Genomic DNA, 13796 nt, shown 5'->3' with positions numbered 1-13796 from the left:
AAGAAATTAGTGCTTAGAGATAAATCATTTGTCCAAAGGCCTATGGCTAGAAAGTGGCAGTGCTAAGAAGAGAATGACGGTCTCTCATTCATGAGAACACTCACAGCCTGCTCATCAGACTAGAACCGAATGCACCTTTCTCTGCCCCACCTCCCCACTCCACTCTTAATCTTGGGTGTTGGCTTTGGGACAGGGTGGCTTGGGAGCAGCTGTCCAGGAGGAAGAGGCAGGAGCTATTTTGCTTCTGAAAGAGAGGGAACGATACAGAAGGAAGGACGAGGACCAAGCTGCGAGCAGGCACAAGCTGAGCGGTCAGTGAGACTCCACGGGGATGGGCGAGCAAGTATTTTTGTGAGCGGCGATGTCCCCAGGGCCGGCGAAAGTTCTCTGAGCTGCTTCGATGCACATCCTCGTCTACCTCCTCCACCAAAGCGTGGTTAACGCTCACTGCGCTTATGGCCGAACGCACTATGTGCTTATGGTGAGGGGGGTACTGGTCACATTTTGAATCCAGGGGAACCAAGCATCTCTCAGGCGTGTCACACGCAGAATTTCAACTCCCGAAGGGGAGAGGGCCGTGAGCACGCTGGGGGCGGGACAGGGGCCCATCTGCAGAAACTCCCTCCTCTGGATCCCTACCCGCCAAGGAACCTGCGGAGGTGTGAGCCACTCATTCCGGGAGCCCCAGGGACTCCCTTGCTATGTGGATTAGACCAAAGGACTCTCCGAGGAAACTCAGTTCTGGTCACGGTGGGCAAAGCTTGGGAATTCTGTGAGGTCTGGTTTCCTTTGAAAGCTCTAACAAAAACAACTCCTGAATTCACAGTACTAGCCCCCCTCAGGGTATCCTGGTCTCATCCAGCCAGGTCATCATTTGAAGTGGAAAAGGGTTTAGAGGAACTTGAGTTTCCGTGTTACACGGTCTTCCTTGAGAAAAGGAGAATGAATCACGCAGAGGTCAAAGGGGCAAGAACATGTTACCTGCTTGTGTTTGGTTGGGGAGCACGTTCCCTGAGAATGCATTATTTTCTTTGATCAGATGTCCTGCTATCTTTCAGAGGCATGGGATTTTAAACGCTTTTAATTCAGGCAATGAACTGTATCAGAACAGCTTACTGTGCAACAGAAATGTGCTGTGCAGGATTTCCCTTCGAGGCCAGTACTTCTGTGCTGGAGCCCGCGGAGCCGCCGAACTCTGCAGAAGGCAAAGATCTGTGGACGCAGAGTTCTAGAGCACAGAGCCTCCTTCAAAGACAAGGTAAAGGGCTTAGGCATTCCCTTGTTATTCTATCAACAGCTGCACTCCCTCCTAAGGATGCCCCCTCTGATATCCCTAAGATAACCTCATGGCCTATGCCTGGCCCTGCCCACTAATCTTGTCACCTCCCTTAATCAAACAAATATTAATCTCGTCACCTTCACAGCCTATTGTGGAAGCTCTTACTTATTTCACAGACCCGGATCTTCAAATGGTACAGCTGGTATTCAATGTCCAAATATTACTAAAATCAGACAAACTTCTTACACTTCAGCTCAAAAGGCAGAACTCGTGGCTGTTCGACAAGTTTTAAAAATGGTCTCGGATCCTGGTAATATTGTAATATTGTTTCAGAGTCTCAATATGTGGCACAATTCGTACAAAAGCTAGAAACAGCAACATTGAAAGAACTGAATGAGGAAGCGTTATTCCAACCATCTTCTGGCACACAACAAATTATTAGACGGAGGCCCTCACCATTTTTTATGACGCATGTACGTTCTCCTACGTCTTTATCAGGTGCTTTACGGGATGGTGCACCACCAAACGGTGGACCAGCTTGTGGCTTCTGTCTCTGAAGCAGCCCGTGCTTCACAGGCACTTCTCCATCAACGTGCAGTAATGCTGCGTAGACAGTTTAAGATAGATAAACGAGGAGTTCCCGTTGTGGCGCAGTGGTTAACGAATCCGACTAGGAACCATGAGGTTGCGGGTTCGGTCCCTGCCCTTGCTCAGTGGGTTAACGATTCGGCGTTGCCGTGAGCTGTGGTGTAGGTTGCAGATGCGGCTCGGATCCCGCGTTGCTGTGGCTCTGGCGTAGGCCGGTGGCTACAGCTCCGATTCAACCCCTAGCCTGGGAACCTCCATATGCCGCGGGAGCGGCCCAAGAAATAGCAACAACAACAACAACAACAACAACAACAACAACAAAAAGAAAGACAAAAAGACAAAAAAAAAAAAAGATAGATAAACGATAGTTGTGACTTCAATAGTCAGGGCTATGGGAAACCCAAGACGGCCACTTGGTTCTTCCCGGCTCCCTGGCAAACCCAACGATGAAAAAGAAAAGGTTAGAAAATGTGTTGTCCACTTGGGATATACTTTCTACAGTCCTAATTTGGCTATATTTGGTAAATATGAGGAAAAAAAACCTGTTGATTCATATTCTAGTTTTGTATATTGAGATTAGTGTTTACTGTCTAAAACTCACCTCCCAAATAGTTCTTTGCTGCTGTTACATTATCATAAACTTTAACTGAATTATTAAGAAAAATAATCCAAGTTTGTTTCTGAAGCTGACTGTTGTAATCTGTCTCTGGGGGAATATCAGATGTCCCATGATAACCAGGGGAATATAAATACATTCTGGAAAAGTGTCGTTTAAAGGGTTGTCTCCAGCCTAGACAAAAAGTTCCATATCAGGCGTTCTTAAGTGCCACATGAAGGGGTGAAGAAAATTAACTCTTAAGTTTATATTTCTCACTTAAGAAGGGCCTCTGTGTTGGACTGGTCTAGAGAGAGAACTACCAAACTTCTAACTCGTCCTAAAACAAGGGTCTAGTACGGAAAACACCAGTGCGTGGACACAAAGAAGGCAACATCAGAAGCAGACCACGCTCCCAACGTCTTCACACCGGACAATGGTTATCCGTTTTACTGCTGATTTACCCTGGCAGCTCTCTCCCTCCAAGGCTCTTATTATTGATGCCACTAGGTGGGATCCCGTCACCTGGCTGGTTCATACCCGCTCTGACCCAGACCATAAACACATCTTTGTTTAATGTTAACAGGATGAAAGCGCTTACATTTTCGATTATGACTTTACTAAGACTGCTGTCTATATTTTATTAACTGTTTGCACAAAATTGCTATTTCTTGCACTGCCACATTTGTAGCTGAGTCTCCGATACAATGATATGCCGTTCCATCTGAGGTCAGTGGTCTCTGGACAGGGGAAAATGCAACAAGAGAGGCTATTTTCCTGGACCGTAACAGACCAGAAAGATAGGTGGTCCAGAAACTTTTGGCTCCTGATAATAAGGCCGAGTGTAGCAATAGCACATGGAGTTGCCTGTCAGTGAAATCTCTGCCAGATCTAGGAATATTCATTGCCAGCACCGTGGGACGAAAGGGTCATGATTTGCCTCCCAAAACTACGGTCGAATGTGTGACCCTGGGCGAGCACCGGGAACTGAAGCCTGGCCCTTGGCATCAGCCTCCACACGGATAAAACATGAGCCACTGCGGCTGCCGACCTGCGGCGCCCCCTGAGCAGGGCTCAGTGTGGAGGCCGGGAAGGAGGTGCTCTGTGCGCTGGGAACACCGACCCAACAGGCCTGCAGACGGTCAGATTTTAGGTAAGGATTTTTATGGGCCCACATTCTTGCATCGTCTCATATCTAGAAAAACAGAAAGCATTAACAGTGGCATCTGCATTGGCCAGTAGAGAGAAAAGGCAGAATGGAGCAGCTGTGGGTCAGACATCCACGGTAATACTGGGAAATATTATGGGAGTAATTTTAGACACGTCTTTGTATTGCTGAGAACTTAGGCCGTGAGCCCTGTCAGACTTGATGCCACCAGCTGTTCGCAAAGCAGCATCAGCAGCTGCAACCTTAACATTTTAAAGGTGTCCTCTTAGCAACAGAAAGGAGACAACACAGATAAGGACCAAGAGCTCCTGTTATTTAAAACCACACGCCTCCTTCAACAGTACCGGTTATCACCTAAATTCCAACCCTCTGCTTAATCTCATTTTTCTTTTCTTCCCGACCTGACTTCCATAGTAGGAACCTACCACGTCCAGACACCCAGTACTCGTCGCCCCTCATCAGCAGGAAGTAGCTACAGAAGAGGGTTAGGGTTAGGGTTAGGGTTTCCATCTCTTATTCTATCAACATCGCCACTATCCCATAAAAAAAAAAAAAAAAAGCCTGGAATGATGGGTTCCCGGGAGGATGGAGACAAACTCCCCCCCCCCCCCCCCCCCGAATGTGACTGGTCACCTCAGAGACCTGCTGCGGACAGAGTCCGCAGAATCATGGACTGATCCATAGGAACCCAATGAACGCCCTGCAATCAAAATTAAGAGTGACTGTCCTTATGCAACAAATAAATAAAAAAGGGGGAGATGCTGGAGACTGCGGAGCTGCTGAACTCTGCAGAAGGCAAAGATCTGTGGACGCAGAGTTCCAGAGCACAGAGTCTCCTTCAAAGACAAGGTAAAGGGCTTAGGCATTCCCTTGTTATTCTATCAACAGCTGCACCCGTCCTAAGGATGCCCCCTCCGATATCCCTAAGATAACCTCATTGCCTATGCCTGGCCCTGCCCACTAATCTTGTCACCTCCCTTAATCAAACAAATATTAATCTCGTCACCTTCCTTAATAAGAGCCATGGGGGCTGAAGCCTAGGGCCTTTGTTCTGCGGAACAGAGTGCCCCCTGGTCCCCCACTTTCTAAATGTGAGCGTCAAGTGGGTTCTGTTTTACCACGCTGTCCCTCTTCCAGGATCTCCCGTTGCCCTTCGGTGCTGGTCGCGGTACTTTTGGCTGTTTTCCTTCTCAGAACCAGTTTCCCCAGGCCCTGCAGTGAGTTTTTGGGGTAAGACCTAGGATTACAGAAAGCAGAGGGAAAGCTGCCAAAATATGCATCGAGCATTTGGGATGCATAAGTGTCTAAGATGGGATCTATCTTCCTAAAGCCAGTACCGAAAGGTTTAAATTTCCTATTCTCTTCAGGCAGCATTAAAAGTAGTGCGATACATTTGTTCTAACTGGAAAGGGGCAAAACTACAGTAGAACGGAACACCTGGTAACGAATTTATTATAGTTACTCTATACCCTTAAAAATCCTTTAAACACTTAGCAACAACCCAAAGGAAAAAGGAAAATAAACAGTGGAAGAAGCAAAAGACTAAGTTGTGAGAAGTCTGAACAATGTTCCTTATTTAGATCAAGAATGATCCTCTTGGAGTTTGCATCATGGCTCAGTGGTTAATGAACCCGACTGGGAACCGAGAGGTTGCAGGTTTGATCCCTGGCCTTGCTCAGTGGGTTAAGGATCCGGCATTGCCGTGAGCTGTGGTGTAGGTCACAGATGCAGCTTGGATCCCGATGCTATGGCTACAGCTCCGATTAGACCCCTAGCCTGGAAACTTCCACAAGCCACGGCCGTGGCCCTAAAAAGATGACAAAAAAAAAAAAGAAAAAAGAAAAAGAAAAAGAAAAAAAGAATGACCCTCTTGGCATTTATTTACAAGTAATTCAGAATTGAGTGTCATGGAGTTCCCCTCGTGGCTCAGCGGTTAATGAACCCCACTAGCATCCATGAGGACGTAAGTTCAACCCCTGGCCTCACTCAGTGAGTTAAGGATCCGGCATGGCCACGAGCTGTGGTGCAGGTCACAGATGTGGCTCAGACCCTGCCTTGCTGTGGCTGTGGCGTAGGCCAGCAGCTGTAGCTCTGATTTGACCCCTAGCCTGGGAACCTCCATGTGTCTCAGGTGTGGCCCTAAAAGACAAAAAGACAAAAAAAAAAAAAAAAAAAGCTCGAGTGTCACAGCCGAGGCTAGGAATAGATTTTACCTCACAATGCAACATGTGCAAATTCTGACACGAGCCATTTGACTTTCAGGTTACGTAACTAACACGATACCCGTCATTTGTTTCTCAATAATGAAGAGACTGTAATTCTGTCAACACCATACACATAGTCAGCAAATTTAAACCCTGACAAATCAAGTCATACTACTGGGAACTAGTGAACGCAAAAGTGCCAGGAAGAGAGAGGGGACAATATCCATCCAGTTCCAAGCGAATAATTAAAACTGCTGCCCCATGTGACATTAGGAAACAGAAGGTCCTGCCTTAACATTTGGAAATACTGTCTTAACTTTTTATACCTGGTCTCATTTTTTATACGTAAAATGATTTTTTTTAAAAAGCCTCTAATCTCTGAATTTTACTCACTACATGAAACATGGAAGGCATAGCAGGAGCGCTTGTATTTAAAGAGAGCTTAAGAGTATTACAAAGGTTCAGCTTCCCAGGAAACTGGAGGAGGTACAAGCTACTCGTCTGTAATACGTCTCTAAAGAAATCTTCCAGGACTTCCCTCGGGAGTGCGGTGGGTTAGGAATCCAACTGCAGGGGCTTGGGTCACTGGAGAGGGGCGGGTTTGATCCTCAACCAGGCACAGCGGGTTAAAGGATCCCGCAGTGTTGCCAAGGCTGCAGCCAAGGTCGCAGCTATGGCTCAGAGTCAGTCCCTGACCCAGAGATTTCCATACGCTGCAGGTGCGGCCATCGAATTATTAAGAAAGAAAGGAAGGAAAGGAGGGAGGGAGGAAATGAAATTTTCTAATCCCGATTGAAGTACAGAGGCCCTAAAAGACATCAAGGTCAGGGAGTTCCTGTCGTGGCACAGCAGAGACAAATCCCACTAGGAACCATGAGGTCTGGGTTCAATCCCCGGCCTCACTCAGTGGGTTAAGGATTGGCGTTGCCAAGAGCTGTGGTGTAGGTTGCAGATGCGGCTCGGATCTGGTGTTGCTGTGGGTCTGGAGTAGGCCGGCGGCTACAGCTCTGATTAGACCCCTGGCCTGGGAACCTCCTGTGGCAGGTATAGCCCATCAAGGTCAGACAGCTTAAGCTGATTGACGATTCAGTGGCGTCCCAAATGCCTTGAAGTTCCAGTCACTAGTTCTCTACTTCTCATTGCCAGCAAAACTATTACAGTCTACATTGTGCCTCTCATCCTTTGGAGATCCCGCTATGAGCAGTGAGTAGAGCCAGAATGGGAAAAGCCGAAGGGGGGAGGGGCAGATTCGGTTATGAGTTTAAATATTCCAAAATTATCAGGATCTCATAGAAATAATTCATATTCTCTGCCATTCACGATGTTTGGCCAGAAATAAGAAATCTGACTCACGACGAATCTCCACCAAAATGTGGTACATCCATACACCGGACACCCATCAGAAGAATAAGGTGCCGACACCCACTACAACACAGGAGACTCTGAGCACAGTGTGGGAAGTGGAGAAGTCCAGACACAAAGGGTCACGTGCTGGACGGTTGCATTTACATGACTGTCCAGAGCAGGCGAATCCAGAGACGGGAAGTAGCTGCCAGAGGCTGGGGGAGGGCAGAATGGGACTGACTGGCACATGCGATGGCATGTCTTTCTGGACGGGCAAAAACGTTCTGGAACAAGATGGTGGTGAGGGCTGTGCCACACGGTGAGCGAGCAATGTCAGTGCACCGAGCACTTCGAAGTGGCAAACACGGTAAGCATCACGTTACGTGTTTCCACCAGAGGAACAAACTGTGATCTGAACCTTCAAACAAGATGAGCCTGACCAAGGCCCGAGTTTTAACTCTCATCTAGAAAGAGCTTCACGCGATACTGCAAGGAGCCCAGAGAACCTCAGAAGGCGCACGGTCCTCAGGACTCCAGGTCCCAGGTGCTCAAAGCCGAGGCACACGGCCAGCTGGCTTCAGGCAGGAACCGGGCTTCCTGCGCGTGGTTTTCATTTCTTCAGGCAGCATCAGGTCGGTACCTAAGATGTGCCAGGCAGCAGGCCCACCGCTGGCACCAGGAGCACGGGTGAGACGAGGCCTGTCTTTCCCCAGCGTGCTCGCCACGGTCCAGAGGGACGGCAGGCACGCAAGGGACGACGATGACAGGTGACACCAAGACTGAGAGGTGCCCAGGGTGTGCGGGGAGGGGAGGCGCCCAGAGCGGGGAGAGGCGAGAGCAGCTTGGGCTGGGCCCCCAAGCAGGACAAACCAGGACCTACGCTCCCCTGAAAGAAACTGGCAAAATCTGTCACCATGAAACCTTTTCCTGTTTCTCCCACTGCTTCCCCACCGTCTGAACCACGTGGATTGGCTGGTGGACCCCTCACCAGAGAGAGTCTCGAAACAAACAGCACAGCCAAGTGTAAACTGGACAGGAGGGGCACCAAGACCCCTTCGGACCCTGGAGGCGAGGGACTCCGTGACGTCATTTCCTGGGTATTTTCTTAAGACTCTCAGAATCACTCCACCCCTTCCTATTTCTTTTAGTCTCTAAAGAGCTTGGTGAAATTTGTTTTGAAGGGTCCATAGGTTTGGTGAACAACAGAGTAAAACCCCTGAGAGTGCTGCTCAACCGCAGTTATTTCTAAAGAAAAGGACACTAGAATAAGGCAAATGCTATTAGGAACACGAGGACGGTTCTTTCGCGTTTCATAAAGCGCTCAGAACACGGCTGCCGCAGGTTCAAGTCTCATCCGTCCGTGTCTTGGTTGCGGGAGTCCGTGGGAGCCTGCTGTCCTTTGCTTATAAGCCTAGATTCTAAAATTAGACCTAGCTTTGAACAAGCCATTATTCTTCCTAAGATTAAATTAAATCTCCTCTAACCTTAAAAGAGATCAGAGCAATCACACAGGATACTTGAGAAGGTGAAGTAATTTATATTTATGATAAATATCATTCTCTGTACCCTCTAACACGTGAGGACAATTTTATTATTCTCTCAGAGAAAGACGATCAAAACTTAAATTCCTCAGACCATTATCAGTGGCTAATGCTCTGAAATCACTTGGTTTTTAAAATAGAAAACGCTGATAAAGTCAAAGTCACCATGGGATTCCACATCCTTAAGCAAATAAACTTTTCAACCAGAGTTAACAAGTAGCTAAACGCTCTGATTTTTGTTTCTTTTTCTATTAATTATCCACTTACCATGGCAGGTTCCTGGTCAGCCCTGAGAAATAAAGCCTGATGCACAAAACGGATACTGTCCCTTTTATGACAGTGAATGACCAGATGTTTCCTGGGAAGGAGAGGGTCTCAAAGGAGCCTCAAGCCAAACTTACTAATAATAATGCCTTAGCAGCTTAGGGACTGCCCTCTGATTAATACTTTCCGGCTCAAAAGGGGACCCATCGAGTGAGAGATGACTAATCAGCACTGCATAATAACTGACAGCACACACCCTTGCACCAAACTCCCTGTGTTCGCTTCTAGCTCCACTAAGTTCTTCGCTGTGTGACCTTGGGCAAACTGTTTGACCTCTCTGTGCAGCAGTTTCTTCAACTTGAAAAACAATAAAGTGCGTAGGTTTTAGCACTAGTATGAAGAGCACATACGCTAATGCTTGTAAAGCGGTAGTAACATGCTTACCCCGTAGTTAAAAATTAGCTATTAGCTACAGGCAGGTCCTCAACGAATCTCAGGAACTTTGCACAGTCCTCACCTGAGGACTTTTCCCGTGAAGATGGATCTCCCAGGCCTTCTCAAGCCCTTTCTCTCTTGTAACGTGCTCTCCATTCATCACCCTGGAACCCACTCCTACCAGCGCTGTTTGCGAATGGGGCACGCTGCTATACCGTGGTTTGGAAATTCTCAAACTACAGGCACCTACATGCAAACTCAGCAAATGAGACCTCTCAAGTCTGTTTAGAAAGAAGGAGAGCTCTGTATGAACAGACAACTTAGCTACGGCTTCATACTTTTGCCTGGGATCAATTTTGCTCACCTCACAGAAAAAAATGCCACAGTCTTTAAGAAGGCTTCGTATCCCTGGTGCCCCAGAGAAAGAAGGAAGCACTTCTCAGTGAACACCCTGACCCCATCCCACTGACCCTTCTCACAGCATCCAGCACCTGCTGACTTGCATTATGTTAACTCTGCCCATACAAACTCCACACAAACGATCTTAGAGGAGCAAGTGGCACCTGTCTTCTTATCACCTTAGAGCCTAGTCCAATACCTGGCACCTCGAAGGCACCACATAATAGTTAATAATGAATGAGTCATCCACCGAGTGGGCCCATAAACATATTTCAGGGCATAATTTGATTTCTCCCGAGATCTGCGTTTTCTTCCACGTTGGCCACTGTCTCCTGGAATCCAATCCTTTGGGTCATTCTGCCTTCCTTCCCAAGTTCCAGGCAGTCTGACCTGGTGGTTCAGAGCCGTGACTCAGGCCCAGCTGGAATCTCCACTCCCCACTTACCAGCCTTGGGGCCTTGAGCACGTTAAGACTCTCTGGGCATCGGTTTCATCAACTGTAACCGCGGGATAACACCTGTGCTTGTCGCATGAGAGGTCAGCGATTAGACGGGTGCTGTGTGTAGAACACTTAGAAGAGTGACGGGCACCCAGGCAGGGCCCTCGAGTGTGGGTTATTGTCACCTCCGCCCTCTAAAACCATGGCGACGTTTCCCCATTCCCTGGGTTCCGCGGAAGGATGGTTTTGTCTACACTACCCTCCGCTGGAGTTGAAAGTCAGAACCGTTTTTCTCACAGTTCCTTGGCCATCAGGGGGCTGGCGACCTGAGCTCCCCCCCGACCCCCGCTCGTCCTCCAGCAGCTGCTCCTCACGGGGCACGCGCAAGCCCCGCTAAGCTGCCCCTTTGCCATCACTTTCTTCCCCGCTTGGCAATCCTATCAAGTTTATCGGCGGTTCTCCCAAAGCTCGGGCTCGCATCATTGCCACGACCAACACGGCTCCCTGAACGTTGGCTTCAGCCCGACCGGGAGAAGGCCAGGGGAGCCGTGTGTTTTGAAACACGACATGCCCTGCATGAGATGTCCCGTTTCCACGTATTTGTTCACGCTGACACAGACCCGCCACTCGCGGGCGTGCTGCAAGCTTGGTGAAGAGTTCCACCAGAGGCACCACCACAGAGGCTGAGACAGCTGCAAAGGTTTCTGCTCCCCGGGAGATGGAGTTTCACGGAAGGCTAAGAATCTCCACAGCAACCAGACTACAAAAACAGTCCGTGGGCTTCGGCCCCGTAACTCTGGTAAAGCAATTTGCACTCCGTGAAAAGGCTGGGGCACAGGAGTTGAAAAATGATCAAAGCAAACACTGCTCTCCGAGCACCATTTTGTCGTGCTGATTTCAAGGCATCAAGGCGCAGCATCAGAGTTCTGTTCTGAAAGATGCACATCAAGTACCAGGGATTTGCTAGGCTGGACTCACTGCCCTGGTGCGAAGGTCTAGAGATAAGTTCACTGCACATTTTCCAAAACAACCATTTCAAATTTGCTCTCAGAGCAGCCCAGGGTAAAAATGTATGCCACTATATCAAGTTTCCCTGCCCATGCTACAACAGCTGTTGGTCCTAACCCTGGATTTAAAAGAGAGAGAGAGAAGGTGGTTTTTCTGATAAAATGGTAAATCGAGGGAGTTCCCGTTATGGTGCAGCGGAAACCAATCTGATAGTGTCCATGAGGATGCAGGTTCCATCCCTGGCCTCGCTCAGTGGGTTAAGTTAAGGAACTGGCATTGCCGTGAGCTGTGGTGTGGGTCGCAGATGCAGCTGGGATCCCGTGTTGCTGTGGCTGTGGTGTAGGCTAGCTGCTACAGCTCCAATTCGACCCCTAGCCTGGGAACTTCCATGTGCTGCAGGTGCAGCCTAAAAAGACCAAAAAAAAGAAAAAAAAAAAAAGATAGACTTTATTCCATACTGACCTTCCCTAGACTAATAGCTATAAACTTAAGAAAAATTATCTAAACCTTATTTAACACTAAGTGAGAAAATGAGCTCGTGTCTCTGATCTACCGTCACCAATCTATACGCTGTAACTTAAACAGCAAAGTTGATACCTATACGACACAGAAACAGCAACTATATAAAGTATAGCAACTTAGAAACTAATTTCTTCATGGATTTATCAAAACCTTCAATTTTTATCAACATCATTCCAGTTAATTCTTAACTATGCTTCCTACGGCTTTAATATACAAAACATCTTTATCTTAAAGACAGTCAAGGTGATACGCCTGAGTAGCCTTGGAGCATCCTAAAAGTTAGGTAAGAAAAAAACATAATTGCCACTCGCAAGACTGACAGAAGGAATCCTCAGAACTGCAATTACATTGGCAGCATGCCATGCATTAATTAAAAGAAAAGAAAAGAAAAGAAAGAAACCACTTCTTGGTGGGGAGGAATCTGTACCTCAAAGCACCCTGCGCAGAACCTTTAGAAATTTGATTCGAGCAAAATGTGATGTGAACACACATCACGTTCCTCTTTGGATGCGACCCACGGATGCTGCTGCCTCCGGGCTCTGGGGTTAACACACGATGCTCGGATATACACGTGACTGGGGAGCACTTGTGCGGCACCCCGGGGGCGAAGAGGGCGGAAGAGGCAGAACTGAGAGGACAGGACAGGGCAAAGGGCAGCGAGGGCCTTGAGAGCAATGTCAAGGCAGGGGACTCAGCGCGGGCAGGTCTGGGGAACATTTAATTCAGAGGCAGCTGAGGACACACACCAAATAGAGAGAAAGGAAGTTGGAAAGGCAGGCGGGGGCCGATCTCAACGGGCTGTGAAAACCGAGCTTAGCTAATCAGTGAAGGCAATCGGAAGAATAGCGTGTAATATAATTCACTGAGCTGTGACCACGGCTTCCCTCTTGATAAATACGGGGCACATCAGCTTCTGGTGTACTAAGTGTGACTTAGTTAATCACATTAGGACGTTAATTTATTAAACCCTCTTCAAGCACCTCACTTACTCGCCCAACAGAAATTGCATCAGGAATAGAATTAAAAAAAAAAAAAAATCCCATTTGGAAAAAATAAAAAATAAAAAAAAATCCCATTTGGAAAAAATAAAAAATAAAAAAAAATCCCATTTGGTATGGGGGTCCCACTCCAGGTGGGGCAGAGTTACCACGATTCAGGAATTACCAGGCAGTATCTCAAAGGGGAGAAACTTCCACCTTGATCTTCAACGTCACGTCTCCCAGGCCTGAGGAATGTGCTCCCTGGCTTTGTCCCCAGCTCGAAGGCCCTCAATAAACACTTGCTGAGTTTGGGACATATTTTAACCATAAACCATGGGCAAGTCAGGCAACTACGGTAAGTTACCAGCCTTGAGCGTTTTTACAAGGAATAACTCATAGGGCTGGTCAGTCAGTCCTGGTTATGGTATTTCATGTAAAAATCTTTAAATCCCAGCCCTCGTTCTCTGCTGTGCGAGGAATGAACCAGACAGACCAAGTCTTTACACTCTCTCCCTCTGCTACCTAAAGGGAACACAGTCTCCAGGCTGCACCCCAGGGATGTCTTCCGGAGATGCCCCCGTAAATCCCGGCAAAGGCCCAAGGATGAGTTCTGCAGCCTTTCCATGAACACCCGAAACAAATCTGGGTCATAATCTCTCTCACAGCTTCTTCTTTTTTCTTTCAAAAGAAGAAGAGAGTGCATTGCTGGTAAACAATTTCAGAATGAAAATAAGACTGGCTGATGTCCAGAAAATGATCTATTGGTTGCCCTCAGCGAGGAGAAGTTAATGATCCTTTGCCTGAGGAACAGAGAAAAGTAACTTTCACTCTAAACCACAAACACTGGTGCTTCACCAACTTGTCTTCCTCCTTGTGTAGGATTCTGGACACGTCATTCATATAAGAAAAAAAAAAAAAAAAGCTCTGCATCAGTATCTTACTTTGGGATTCAGTTTCCCCATAAATGAAGAGGCTAAACCAAAGCCCACGTTTCTTTGACCAACTGATGGAGTCAGTAACGGCGCTGAAG

The 13796-nt window shown here is 47.7% G+C and overlaps 1 protein-coding gene across 4 annotated transcripts in view; it reads right to left on the bottom strand.

Moving 5' to 3' along the window:
- TGFBR3 (transforming growth factor, beta receptor III) overlaps positions 1–13796 on the bottom strand; it is a 200850-nt gene that overhangs the window by 78157 nt on the left and 108897 nt on the right.

The sequence above is a fragment of the Sus scrofa genome, chromosome 4, assembly GCF_000003025.6.
Source record: "Sus scrofa isolate TJ Tabasco breed Duroc chromosome 4, Sscrofa11.1, whole genome shotgun sequence".
Taxonomy (NCBI): Eukaryota; Metazoa; Chordata; class Mammalia; order Artiodactyla; family Suidae; genus Sus; species Sus scrofa.
This window is presented reverse-complemented; position numbering and strand designations above follow the sequence as displayed.